Genomic DNA, 14,509 nt, shown 5'->3' with positions numbered 1-14,509 from the left:
CTAAAATAATTTGTTTATCTTTCATTAAAGTTTTTCATGGCATTTCATACATAATTGCCTAAAAAGGTAGAATCACATTTTGGAGGGGTGGTCAGAAGGGGTTAATCTACAATAATACCAAAGAAATATTGCAATATATTCATTTTTAAATGGTCCTATGTTTAGATTTAAGTTTTTTGTACATAAAGCACATTACAATTCAACTTCTTTTCTGTTTATGGATACATGGCATTTTTAAGGAATTGCAGCATATTTATGCACATTTACTGCAGATTATTTCTAAACCATGAAATTTTGGAGATTTTCAGTTACATATTCTGATTCCTTGTACAAAAATACACTTATATGGTAAATTTCATTGCTTAGTCTTGTGTTTTAACAAAGATATGACATTTTTACTGAAAAAGTAGTGTAAAAAATGTGACAAAACGCATATGGTCTTAAAGAGGGGAAAATATCCAAACGTTTGAGGCACAAAAATAGTCATAACTTCCTTAATTTTAATCAGATTTTTTAAAATTTAAAAAGATTCTTTCTTAGCTCATCAAGCTCTTTCTATATATACCAATATTGAAATATTTTAAGCTATTTCAATTTTTTCATGTGTATTTCTATATATTTATAAGTTAATTTTATGGTCCAGACGAAGACCAAGCATCTATAGTGGTACATCAAGTTCACATAAACGTAGGATATGCATGAGTTAGGAACTAAGTGTTAGAGATAATTTAGTCATAAAAAAAGAAAAAGCATTCTGAACTCAAGATGTATAGGATTTCAATAATGAAATCCTATAGTTATCAATCAATAATATAAACACATAAAACCCATCCAAAATTTTTATTTTTAAAAAACAAAACAAAAAAGAAACGATTAGATTTTGTACAAATAGAGGCTCCAACTAAAAAAAAGGCCAAAACAGAAAAAGAAGTCACGTTTACAACTATGCCCAAAGATCAATAACCTCCTGCTAAAGTTCAATAATAGCCCAAGTATAGGTATGTGCAAAATGAATGGCCGATCCCCAAAATGTATGAATATTTTGACCTGCATGTTTACTTAAAAATTCACCAAAATTCAGAAAATCAACCAATTTTAATGAAATTTTCAATATCTATTCATTAACAATTACAGAATATGATGAACCCATTATTTTTTTAAATTTTAATGAAAATCTATTATTTTGTGGAAAAAAAAAAAATACAAAACAAACGTCAATTTATTTTTGCTTTTTTTATAAAAATAAAACAATAATTAATTTTTTTTTTTTTTTTTTACATATTTCAAGAATATTACAAAAAATGTCCTTGTAATAGAAGGTATTATTTGCATGTTTGGCATGTCAGGTGACAGGATCAGGGAGGAAAGAATGAAAAAAGAGAAACAACATTTTGTAGATGGATTTTTTTGATTTTGTTTTGTTTTCAAATAGTAGCATGCGTGCCAGTAATTTGCATATGAGACAATATGTTGTTGATAAAAGGGGCAAATTAGTAAGAAAAAGAACTCTAGTTTGAGACAGCCGAGAAAGAGCAGAGACAGCGGTTTACATTGGAAAGAGTTAGTACTGAATTCTGAGGTTTTTGTGTTTGTTCACTTTTGGGTGATGTTTCATCAGTTAAAGAGAGTCTACCTGTAGATATGGGTTCATGAGTCTCTGGCCATTTCAGACAGTAATGATCAAAGGAAAAAGATATTGTTTGATATGCTTGGGTTTTGGCCTAAAACATAGCAACCTTAATAAAAACAGCTATAATTAAAACTGTTTTGATGCAAGATGAATCCATAATGAAAGCTACTTCAGCTTATGCTGATGACATATGTCAATGGAGATATAATGTCTGCAGAATCAGTTTATTGCTTGTTTTTGTTTTATGGCATATCAACCTTTTTCAGGTTATTTAATGCCGAATCTAGTTATTTTGAGGAACGATTTTTAAACCCATAGTTGGGACCTTAACAGGTACTACCACTCCGGGTCAGAGTGGACCTGGAAGCAATGGCAATTAAAGGGTGGCTCCAAACTCCCCAAGGCCAGTCCCGTAAGGTAGAGCCTCACCATCAGATATAGTTTTAGGTCATATCCAGGACCGTTTTATAAAGGCCAATTTTTTTAAGATATGAGAGTATGGTGTGGGGATTGTTTTTATCAAATAACTCTTTAATATTGTTTTCTTTGTAGAATCGATTTCTTACTGTTACAAAATCAGTACATTTAATTAATATGTGTTTGATTGTGAGTGGTGTTTGACAAGGTATACAGATGGGTTGGCTTTCTTTTTTTTTAGGAGATATGAGTGGATGAAATGAGTATGGCCTATTTTTATTCTTTTCTGTTTAGTTTTGTATTTTGTTCTTGTTTTTTTTTTATTTTTGGCATGATTTCGTGAAGTTTATTGTTAGGGTGTTCATTCCAGTAGGTTTGCCATTTCTCTGTTGTATATGCGTTGATACGTCTTTTTAGATCTATGTAAGGAATTTTAAAATTTGCATCGATTGGGAGATTTAAGGCGTTTTTTTGCTGCAGAATCTGCTAATTCATTACCTTTAATACCGGAATGGCTCGGTATCCAGCAGAAAATGATTTTTTTACTGTTTAGTTCAGTTAATTTTTGGAGTAATTTTGCGATTAGGGGGTTGTCCATGTTTTTATTTTTAATCGCTTTTAGAGTAGATTGGGAGTCTGAAAAGATTATAAATTTGTTTTTGTTATTGGAGGCGAGTTTGAGAGCTAGGATTAGAGCATGTATTTCAGCACTGAAGGTTGAGGTTTCTTTTGGGAGGTTTGATTGTTTTTTGATTGATTTATTGAGTATTGCTGCACTGGCTGTTGCGTTATTTTGTTTAGACCCATCTGTATAGATGTGTGTGTGGTGTGGATACTTTTATTTGATTTTATCGAGATTATCATGATAAGTTATTGGATGAGTATGTTTCTTTGCATATTTACTTAAACTTAGGTCGATGTTAGGGGATACGATTTTCCAGGGAGGGGTTTTGAGTAGGACAGTTTCGTGAATTTTAGTTATGGGTAGACTTGCTTCTTTGGAAATCGATTTTATTCTCAGTCCAAAGGTTTTGATTGCATTTTCTTTTTGGTCGAAAAGGTGTTTATGGTTTGGATTTAAAGTGCTATTGTGTGCTGGGTTTGTGGGGTTGGCTGTAAGTTTTGTGAAGTATTTTAGACCAAGGTTTTGATTTCTGAGCATTGGAGGAGTTTCATGTGCTTCTGCATACAGGCTTTCTAATGGGGAGGTTGGAAATGCTCCTAGTGCTAGTCTTAGTCCGGAAAGGCATATTGTATTGAGGGTTTTTAGATATGACTTTCTGGTGGTGGATTGATATATGAAGCTACCATAATCTATTTTTGATCTAATTAATGCTCTATATAGTTTGAGTAGTGTGTTCTTGTCAGCTCCCGAGTCATTCCATGTCAATTCACCAGGTTATTACACCCACCGACTCCGTATTAGTTGAAATTTGGCACAAATATTGCCCTTCATGAGTAAGGAAAATTTGCCACATTATTTATTACGGTTTGGATTTTATGGGGGGGGGTAAAATTTGTATATTTTGCTTCCAAATTTATGCTGTGAAACCATACGGAATTTCAGTGTTTTATAAAATAAGAAAAAAAATACTTCCACTTATTCAATATTTCTGAAATTTGGTAGGAAGGGCATTTAGGGACTGTAGAATCCAAATATCTAATTATTTTAACCCCGTACCTGATAGAAAATAAAATTTTGCTCTCCCAAAAGCATGTCCCCCAAATCATCAATTTTTTACCTACGTAGCTTATGATCAGTCTGGAAAAAATATGTCCTCTTCAATTTTCATAATATTTTGTTTATAGCATCTACTATGACTGCTTAAGTTCTCAAAAAAAATTTGTGAGGGTTTCTAGCCTACTTTAGGAGATATGGCCCTGCCAATTTTATAGTTTTTTTTTCCTATGTACGTTCAGTAATTCAGTGAAAGATTGATAAAGATAATCATCCTAATGCTCCCAAACTTCTCAAATGTTTATATTGTGTTAAGTAATTTCTTAAACTATTCAGTAAGAAAGTCTTTGTTAATTCAAACAGAAAATTTAAATATATTTTGCAGATATTGCATTTTGTATGGTACGGATAACAAGTGATAAACATATACTCATGCAATAAGATCAACACTTTAGAGTTTTTGTTGATGGCATTAAACATTTTTTTTTTTTTGTTTTTTTTACAGTTTTTCAAAAAGTTAATTTTATTAAACTAAAACCTTTTTTTTCATTTAGAAGAAAGTGATAATAAAATGTATTTTTCATTAGTTTAAAACACTAAGATTAAGCTACACTGAGCAATAAATTTTTTGTAGACTATTGGTTAAACATAAGATATCTGATAGATAATAATTGTAATAAATTTAGAATTAGGCCAACTGTGAACTCTAACCCAGACTGGAACTTGTCTGTGGCACCTAAAATATTTATTGGTCACTTTTCCTCCAGTATCCAAAGAGAAAGGTGGCATTTTCCTACTTAGATTTTTTACTAGCACACAGAATAATTGAAGTGTTTTTTTTTTCAGATAAAGATGAATTGTTCTATTTGTAATGAGCTAACAGTTGAAACAAGTACTAATTTATTCCATGATAAACAGGTTGGATTAATTTCAGTGGATCATTTGGATGCAACAAAGCCTATAGGACAGGACTTGAGGATAAAATACAAACTATCTGTGACCATCACAAGCAGACCTTGTTAACATTTAAAAATCATAAGAAGCAAATTAAAGGCAGTTTGAAAGCAATTTCTTTGAAGTTGGCAGATAAAGCAAAAGCTAAGTTGTAACTTATTCCAGGCAAGAAACTCTGTCCTAATTGCTGAATACGAATCAGCAAACTTCTTGATGAAAAACAAAAGCATGTATCGGATGAGGAAATGCAAGAGCTTGATGCAAGTACTTTGACAGAAACAGAGAAGACAAATATCAATGAATGTTTCTCTGCTATTGGAATTTCTCCAATGAAAACAAAAGGGCTCCATGACTCTGGAAAGGCTCGTTTAGGTAAGAGAAAACTTTCTTCTGCAATACAAAGTATTAAGACCAAAGTCATTAAACATTGACTCTGAGCTGTTATGTGATGAACCTTTAAAATTAAAAAGTGAGATTTTTAGATAAAGCTAAGTGCTTTAATAAAATGATAGAGGTTCTTGCAGCAAAAGTGAAGACTGTGGAATCCACTAAAATGAAAATGCAGATCTTGACACTTGCCCCTACCAATTGGTCACACAAAAAAGTCATGAATGTATTTCGTGTTTCAGAACACATTGTATGCAAGGCTCGCAAATTGTGTTTGGAAAGCAGTATTTTAGCTGTGCCAGAACAAAAACAAGTCTTTGTCTGCTGATATTGTAGAGTTAGTGCAAGCATTTTATCAAGATGATGAGTACACTCGATTGATGCCAGGCAGGAAAGACTATGTTAGTATTAAATGTAATTTACATCAGAAGAAACTCATATTGTGCAACCTAAATGAGCTCTTCAGAGCATTCAAGGAACAGAATCCGACAGTATCTTTAGGGTTTTCAAAATTTTGTAGTCTTAGACCAAAATGGTGTGTCCTTGCTGGTAGTGCAGGTACACATGCTGTATGTGTATGCACTATCCACCCAAACATCAAATTATTACTGGAACCATTGAATGTACCATATCAAGATCTCTTGAAATATATTGTCTGCAATACAAGTAATAGACAATGTATGATTTATAGGTGCCCAAATTGTCCTAAATCATCACAGAAGCTGGAAAAATTTCTTTACAACACCCTTGAAGAATGTATTGGTAATGAAAACTCTATTGAGTTCTCCCAATGGACAACAAGTGACAGATCAACTTTAATAACTCATAAGAATCCTGTCAAGCTTATGTGGATTTAGTTATTTTGCAATTAAATAAATTAGCACCTCATTCTTACTTGGCTAAATCACAATCCAGATATTTAAAGCAAAAAAAAAAAAAAAAAAAAAAAAAAGATATCAGTGATAGTGAAGTTTCATTGATTGGGATTTTGCTGAAAATGACAAATTTTGTTCAAGATGAGATCCAGAGTTTTCATTGGAGTACCTCTCAATATACTTTACACCCAGCGGTACTCTATTTTAAGCTTGAAAACAATGCAAAGTCAAAGTTTTTGTATTATATCGAGTGACAATTCCCATGATGTGGCATTTGTTTATATGGTACAGAAAAACATTATCAAGGTGATCAAGGCTAATTTTCCAAATGTGAAAAATATTGAATATTTTACAGATGGTTGTGCAGCACAATACAAGAATTATAAGAACTTCTTGTTCATTTTTTCCCTCTTGATTACTTGTGTTTGGTTGCTTTTTTTATCTAGGGTGTTTTCGGTTTCCATTTTTTCTAGAATTTGGAATCTATTTTGAGTGTCTATTGTTTGGTTTTCTTCTTTTCTGGAACGTTCTTTATTTGCTGTTTTATCATTGCTTATGTTTTTATTAAGTTTTGGTGGTTGTTTTGTTGGTTTCTGTGATAATTTTTTTAATGGTTCTGTTGTGGATAGAATATTATTTTGTTTGGATTTGTTATTTCTATTTTGTTTCCCAGATTTGAGTATTTTCCTTTAGGCTATTTTGAAATTCTGGCCATTCTTTAATATTTAATGTAATCAGTTTGTTTATCAGCTCCCTATATTGATCATGTATTTCATTATGTTGGCATGGTTTAGTTGTCTTTTTTGTTGTCTCAGCATATGTGTTGTCTTTTATGTACGTCTCAACTATTTTTCTGGCTTCTGGAAAGGTTGTGTTTTTTTTGTACTTTACTTCTATAATTTCTCTTTCTTTTTTATATGTTTTGCATATTTTAGAGAAGACCGGGTGATCTTCTTTGCACTTAACGCATTTCACCTCATTTATGAATTTTTCTTTGGTGTAGTCAGGCTCTTTGTTGCTGCATTTTCCACATATTTTTATTCCTTTACAGGCTTCTTTATGATGTCCATATTTTGGGCAATGGAAACATCTTAATGGGGCTGGGATATATTGGTCTACTTTTACATTTAAGTAGCCAATTTTTATTTCCTCAGGTATTTTTGGTTTGTTAAACGCTAATATATATGTGTTGGTGGTTATTATTTTATTGTTTCTTTTTATGTTTATGCGGATGTGGTTGATTACTCCTTGTTTTTCTAATTCGATTTTTATTTCTTCAGTTGCTAGCGATAGTTCATAACTTCGAATTACTCCTTTCGAAGTGTTTAGTGTTTTATGGGGAAAGACTTTGCACTTGTACTCATGGAAGTTCTTCATTTTGAGTAGAGATTGAGCACCTCTAAGATTGGTTATCTCAACTAGTACATTTCCATCTTTTGTTTTTTTTTTTATCATTTTTGGTTTACTTTTTGTGGATAATGTCTTTTCTATTAGGAAAGGTGATAAATTTCCAATTTTTTCATTTTCAATTAATTCAATAACCAATAATCGTGGGAAGTTTCCTTCGTCTATAGTTGGAACGGTTTTTCTAGTTTTGAATTTTTGTTCTTCATCTGAACTTGAGAGGTCAGAGTCAGAGGAATGGTTTCTTTTAAGGGTTTTGAGGGGGATGCTTTTGTTTTTATCAGCCATAGATTTTGGGATTTATTTTTCATCAACCATGCTCCCTACCCACCTCGGAGTCCAAAATTGGGGCATAGTAAGGGGGAAACCCATTCGCCTTGACCAGGTCGGGGCTACGTAGAGGATATATACTCTTTTGGTAAGGAGTTCTCAAGCACTATATTTTCTGTTCAATATGTCCTCAAAAATACATTTGCTCAGATGGAGTGTTGAGTTCTGGTCTTTCCAATTGATTGACCCTTGCCACCGCCTTCTAGCACTTACTTGGTTTGCCTATTTTTTGTAGTGGGAGAAGAAAAATAATAAAGATGGGAGTACCTTTAAATTTCGTTCTTTATTGTGGTAGTTGATACTTTGGGTGTAAGTGCTAGGGCTTGATGTGACTGGCCGATTGGTCAGATCGGCCCTCTTCGACCGCCCGTCTAGCCGAAGTAAGAGGCGAAGTAATGTGTTGCAGTGCCTAGACTTTTATGCACCCAGGTCTAGGTTAGCTCAATCACCAGGATCACGTCCTAAGGCATTACGGGTAGCAACCCACGGATAACTGGTTGCTCCATTGAGGGATTTTTACCCTCTGCAGGGGGGCAGTCAGCTTATTCTAGTGCCCTACCAACAGGGCAAAAAAAAAGGGGGGGTAAGTAGGGAAGGAAAAGAAAAGGAGAGGGGAGGGGAAGGAGGTTGTTGTTTTTGTAGAACATAATTAAGTTTTACAAAAGCAGAATCAGTTTAAACGAAACAAGAATCCTTTGGTTTAGTAAGCAAGGACCTTAAGCACTTAAAGGATGGGGTGCAAGTGTTAGGCTTTGAGATTTGGGAAGAGTGTAACACTAAGATGGAAGTGAGGGAGCCCAGTTAATAGTTATCTAGTGTCTTAACATGATGCATCACGTTTTCTATTTACAGAAAATTAGGACATTTACCTGTGCATGGATGACTGAGCAGCAACAGGAGTACTAAAAAGACTGTGGTAACAAAAAACAAAAAGATAGGATAACAAGGTAGATGATGATTCTGTCATGTAAATGATGGCTGAAACATTGACTAGAGTATGTAGGAATGACGCTGCCCAGGGTGAGTAACATGTATCCGGACACAAATTGAATACATCAACTGATGCAAGTTCTTTGGTTACAAGTGTGGTGTTGGAACGATTTGGTACTGTTTTGGAAGATGCGTGCTGGCTTAGTACAACAAATAATGCTCAGCATATCAATTTAGCAGAACTTGATGCCACGTTAAAAGGGCTTAATCTTGCACTGCAGTGGCAAGCCAAGGTTGTACATGACTACACCACTGGTTAACCGACACCATGACTGTAAAGGCACAAGTTAAGACTAAAGCCACAAGTGGAATGTTGATATGAAGGGGACTGGCGATAGTAAAGCGTCTAGTTGATGAATACAGCTTGTAGGTTGACATTACCTTAGTTTCATCGGAGCACTATCTGGTTGGTAAATTAACTCGATGCCAAAGAAGTGGATTGATATAATAAGGTAGGGATCTAATCCTCAACAATTGACATGCAGTCTTAAGATCATTTGACATCAGAAAAGTGGACATCCAGGAATTGTAAAGTATTACTGAATAAAAACTTATATCAAGGTAAATATGAATTTTTTTAGAAGAAATATTCTAATTAAACGAATATTTCTTTTTTATTACAACAAATTAAATTAAACAAAAATGTTACGATCATGTGATCCATACTTCAGCAGGCATATGTGTTTACATTGAATGAAGATGCCTTTTTAACGTAAATTGCTTACTTTTGGAATAATTGTGCAATTTTTAATGTAAAAACAAATTATGTACATTTTTTTTAATTCACTATACTAAGATTTTTAATTCATTTATTATTGTTGAAATAGTTTCAGAAAACTTAATTATTTTTCCAGAAATTTTTTAAAACTTGATTTATTCAGATTTGAAATTTAGGTTCTTATATAGCTGTTGTCTCCCTGATTCTACTTTCGCTTTTTCTCACTCGTATGTCTATTCTAACATCGCGGCAGTGAGCCGACATCAGTGGACTTTTCTGGGCCAAAATGGTCGTTAACATTTTTTTTTAAAGTTTAACTTATTTCAAACTGATAGAAATTATTGCACAGTAAAAATAATTTTTACTTGATTACTAAATTTTAAAAGTCATTCTAGCAAATTACCTAATAATTTAATAAACAAAAGTATCACAAAAAAATGAATTTAACTTGAAAAATATGCTTTTTAAATTCAGTAATCAACCAATATAAATTATAGCACATTAAAAATAATTAAATTAGAATAAATTAATTTTTCTTATTCAAAATTATTTATTCAAGTAAAAATGTCATTTTTTACTTGATTACTAAATTTAAAGGTGTTTGTTAGTTGATAGATTAATTTTTTTTAAATGTCGTTTTAAGCAAATGTATTTATGTCGAGAATAGTAATATATCCCAAACTTACAAAAATTTATTGAGTAGAACAACCGCTATTGTGTTTTTAGTAAAAAAGAAAAAAGTCTATCGCTATAAACTACAAATGTCAGAACTCTAATGTGCCGAAAATTCTCTAACACCATAGTGGATAAATCAGAGTTGGGTTGGGTGTTAAGCTTGCAAAATATTCTTAAATTGTGACCGTCAGGAGTTAAGTAACACAAGACTCATAAATCATAAACCCCTGAAGCAGAACTCTAGTGCATATAACAACAAGGTTCTCTAGAAGTATCATCAGAACTTCTCCAAAAGTCTTAGAAGTAAGCGACAGAAGGAGCCAAATAGTTTGGTGTGTAGTTAACAGAAGTACAGCAAGGTATTTTCAGGTGGACAAGACACTCAAAACGGGCTCACTCAAAGACTGAACTCTGGAAGATTGCTGAAAGACCTCATGGTTGGAAACAATGCTCTTAAATAACAACTGTCACATATGCAAATACAGCCAGTAGCAGGTATAAGCAAAACGTCACCAGGTCTTGCAAAGTCAAAAGAGAATCCAACTCACCTCTGACTTCCAACCTTCTCAAGTCAAGGAAGTTGTTTAATTTTATAATGGTGTAATCAAAATTTTGCGTTCCAAGTTATGTCCTCAGTGTTTGATCTCTTCATCGTCTACTTTATAACATCCAAGAAAAATGCAATTTTACCCAATTTTCCATAAAAATTACTTTTAACTATAAATAACTTTCTACTTGATCAGTTTTTGTAATTTTTGGATATATTACTCTTTTTGACATGACAATCTTGCTTCTGCTTAAAACAACATATTTAAAAAATTGATCTGTCGACTATTTTAACAAGCACCAATTGAAAAAGCTATTATATTTTCAAGTTAAATTCAGTTTTTACTAGGCACGGCCAAAACGGAAGGAGGAAGTATTTTTTGACAGAATCTCTTTAAAAATCTATAAAAGATCAAGTAATTATCCAATCAATACGAAATTTTCACTGATTATTAAGTGAAGAATTGTGTTTTTTTATAATCGATATTATACATATATTTTTTTTGCCTACAACCCCCCCCCTTTTTTATTTGTGGGTACAAATATGCTTAAAATAATCAGCCGAACTGAACAAAATATATTGTATTGTGTGTGGGGAGGGTGAGGATTGTAGATAAAATAAACAAACTAACAAAAAAACAACAATATTGTTTATATCTATCTTCATTCAAAAGGGTTACTTTTTGGTAGCTCCACCGGTTGTTAACCTAAATTTTCCAAATGTCAGTGCATTTTTAGACTTTGTTTGCACACACTTAAAAATAACATTTTTAGACTTTGTTTGCACACACTTAAAAATAACATTTTTAGACTTTGTTTGCACACACTTAAAAATAACATTTTTAGACTTTGTTTGCACACACTTAAAAATAACATTTTTAGACTTTGTTTGCACACACTTAAAAATAACATTTTTAGACTTTGTTTGCACACACTTAAAAATAACATTTTTAGACTTTGTTTGCACACACTTAAAAATAACATTTTTAGACTTTGTTTGCACACACTTAAAAATAACATTTTTAGACTTTGTTTGCACACACTTAAAAATAACATTTTTAGACTTTGTTTACACACACTTAAAAATAACATTTTTAGACTTTGTTTGCACACACTTAAAAATAACATTTTTAGACTTTGTTTACACACACTTAAAAATAACATTTTTAGACTTTGTTTACACACACTTAAAAATAACATTTTTAGACTTTGTTTACACACACTTAAAAATAACATTTTTAGACTTTGTTTACACACACTTAAAAATAACATTTTTAGACTTTGTAAATCATAAATTTGTTTTCATTTTATACAACGCTTCATTTGTGTTTTTGTTTTTTTTAAAGCTTGTAATTAACTTGTTAAACATGAGTACCCCACTGTGTATCAGAAACGGCCATTAAAAATGTCGTATATGAACTTGAATAAATCAACTTACTATCTTTCGAAGCTTATAACTACTTGAAAAATGCAATTCAAACCCTAATTTTTTTTCAATTAAAGAAGCAAAGACCAAATTTAAAAAAAAATAAGTTTAATAGAAAATTATGCAATATTTGTTTTAAATCGGATTTCTTTAAAATAGATTTAAAGAAAATCAACGAAATTTTACTTACTTCGATTATAAATATATATAAATTCCAAAAAATCACTTACCTATAAAACATTCTATTCAATGTGTACTTCCATTGTTCATTGTTAAGAATTTATTCATATTTATACTTATATTCCATGTCCTTTTTAAATAAAATACTTTTTAAAACAAGGATTCAAAAAAAAAAAAAAAAAAACGTGAACTCAGATTTTTTGACTGTTCAAATAAAGGTAGAGAAATCTGATTTTTTTTTCGCGATTATTTTACGGTGACTTATAAACGCCATAATTAATATCTTTTTATTGCATGCTGTTAACCAAAATTAGTATTTTGGGACCTTTGTAGTTGAAAAAAAAGCACACATTTACTTATAAATTTTTGCCGGTAAACAAAAGAAAACCTGTAGCTCGATCTCTTTTTTTTTAATTCTCTTAATGAAATACACAAGTTTTTGATTATTATATTTTATTTCTACTTTATCAAGTGAAATTTTTTTAATATCTAAGAAAACATTGAATGAAATAGAAAAAATTGTCGTCAGCGTCCGGTATTTACTTGACGATATAAGCATAATACGAGCTTTCATTAAAAAAAAAAAAAAAAAAAAAAAACACTCAACGTGGTTAAAAAAAAAAAAAAAAAAAGTTTTACACTTTGGACTTTACAGGTAAATTTCCAAAAAGAAAAACGGTTTTTTTTTGTTTAAATTAGAATATTTTATTTATTAATCTTTTATCTTCAATTTGTGATATATAAAATTTTAGTGAGTAAATTAATTATTTTAATTTTAATAGACATTTCAAAATGGGGGGGGGGGTGAATTAAAAAAAAAACGTTTGTCTAAAATATTATATTCGGTTTATTGGAAAGAGCATAAAATTTCACATTGACCCTGAAAATATCGGAAAAATTTAACCATTAGAAAAATTTTGGTTATCCTGATGCTCCGCACTTTTTTATTTACCTTGGAAGTGACGTCACACAAATCTTATAATACGGATGGCTAATAAACCGAATATAATATTTTAGACAAACGTTTTTTTTAATTCACGCCCCCCCCCCCATTTTCAAATTTCTATTAAAAAGTAAATAATTTACTCACCGAAAAGTAAATAATTAATTTACTCAAATTGAAGAGAAAAGGTCAATAAATAATATATTCAAATTTAAAACAAAAAAAAACGTAGTGCTTTTTTGAATTTTACCTGTAAAGTTTGAAGTTTAAAATTTTTTTTTTTAAACCACGTCATTTGTTTTTTTCTGTTTTTTTTTAAATGGAACCTTGGTCCTTGCTCCTTTAATTGAAAAAAATTAGGGCTTGAATTACATTTTTCGAGGAGTTATAAACTTGGAAAGACAGGGGGTCGAATAATTCACGCCTCCCATTTTGAAATGTCTATTAAAAAGTAAATAATTAATTTATGTACCAAAGTCTTATATATCACAAATTGAAGATAAAAGGTCAATAAATAATATATTCAAATTTAAAACAAAAAAAAAGAACTGTTTTTTAAAAATTTACCTCTAAAGTCCGAAGTTTAAAACCTTTTTTTTTTTTTTTTTAAAACACGTTGCTTTTTTGTTGTTGTTGTTGTTGTTTTTGTTTTTTTTAATGAAACCTTGGTCCTTGCTCCTTTAATTGAAAAAAAAAATTAGGGCTTGAATTACATTTTTCGAGGAGTTATAAGCTTGGAAAGATGGGGTGGAATTATTCACTATTTTCACGAAATTTCTGACACACCTACTGCAGGAGTACCTATAAAAGGTAACGCCGGATCGGAAAAAGAGCTCAAAATGAAAATAAAATAAATTGTCCGCTCAAAATAAGAAATGGGAGAAAAAAAAAGTTAAACGGGAGAAAAAAGGAGCTCAAAATGAAAGAAAATAAAAATTATTTTTACAATTGTAGCCATCCGTATTATAAGATTTGTGTGACGTCACTTCCAAGGTAAATAAAGAAGTGCGGAGCGGAGCGTCAGGATAACCAAAATTTTGATAGATTTTTAAAGTTTAAAAATTGAAAAAGATTTCACTCGTAAAATTCAACTGATTTCATATGTAAAACAAAAAACAAAAAAAAAATGGCTGGTTGAAACTTGAAAGCACACCGGCACTTTTTTTTTTTTTTAAATAAAAAAATAATATTTCTATTATTTTTCTTAACCAACTTTAATAGTTTATTTTGGAAGTATATTCCATAAAGAAAATAAACAAGCCACTTTAAAAAGAGAAATTACGAGTTTTTTATATTTTATTCGCAGTTTTCCATTAGGGGTGTCAAAAATTCCCCAAAAATTCTGATACACCTAGT

General features: G+C 31.1%; 1 protein-coding gene across 1 annotated transcript in view; it reads right to left on the bottom strand.

Moving 5' to 3' along the window:
* LOC145295889 (uncharacterized) overlaps positions 1–14,509 on the bottom strand; it is a 443,022-nt gene that overhangs the window by 426,187 nt on the left and 2,326 nt on the right. The window lies entirely within an intron of this gene.

This window comes from Euprymna scolopes, chromosome 2 (assembly GCF_053919585.1).
Source record: "Euprymna scolopes isolate OS-2025 chromosome 2, ASM5391958v1, whole genome shotgun sequence".
Lineage (NCBI taxonomy): Eukaryota > Metazoa > Mollusca > Cephalopoda > Sepiida > Sepiolidae > Euprymna > Euprymna scolopes.
The sequence above is the reverse complement of the archived record's forward strand: the minus strand, read 5'-3'. Positions and strand labels throughout refer to the sequence as shown.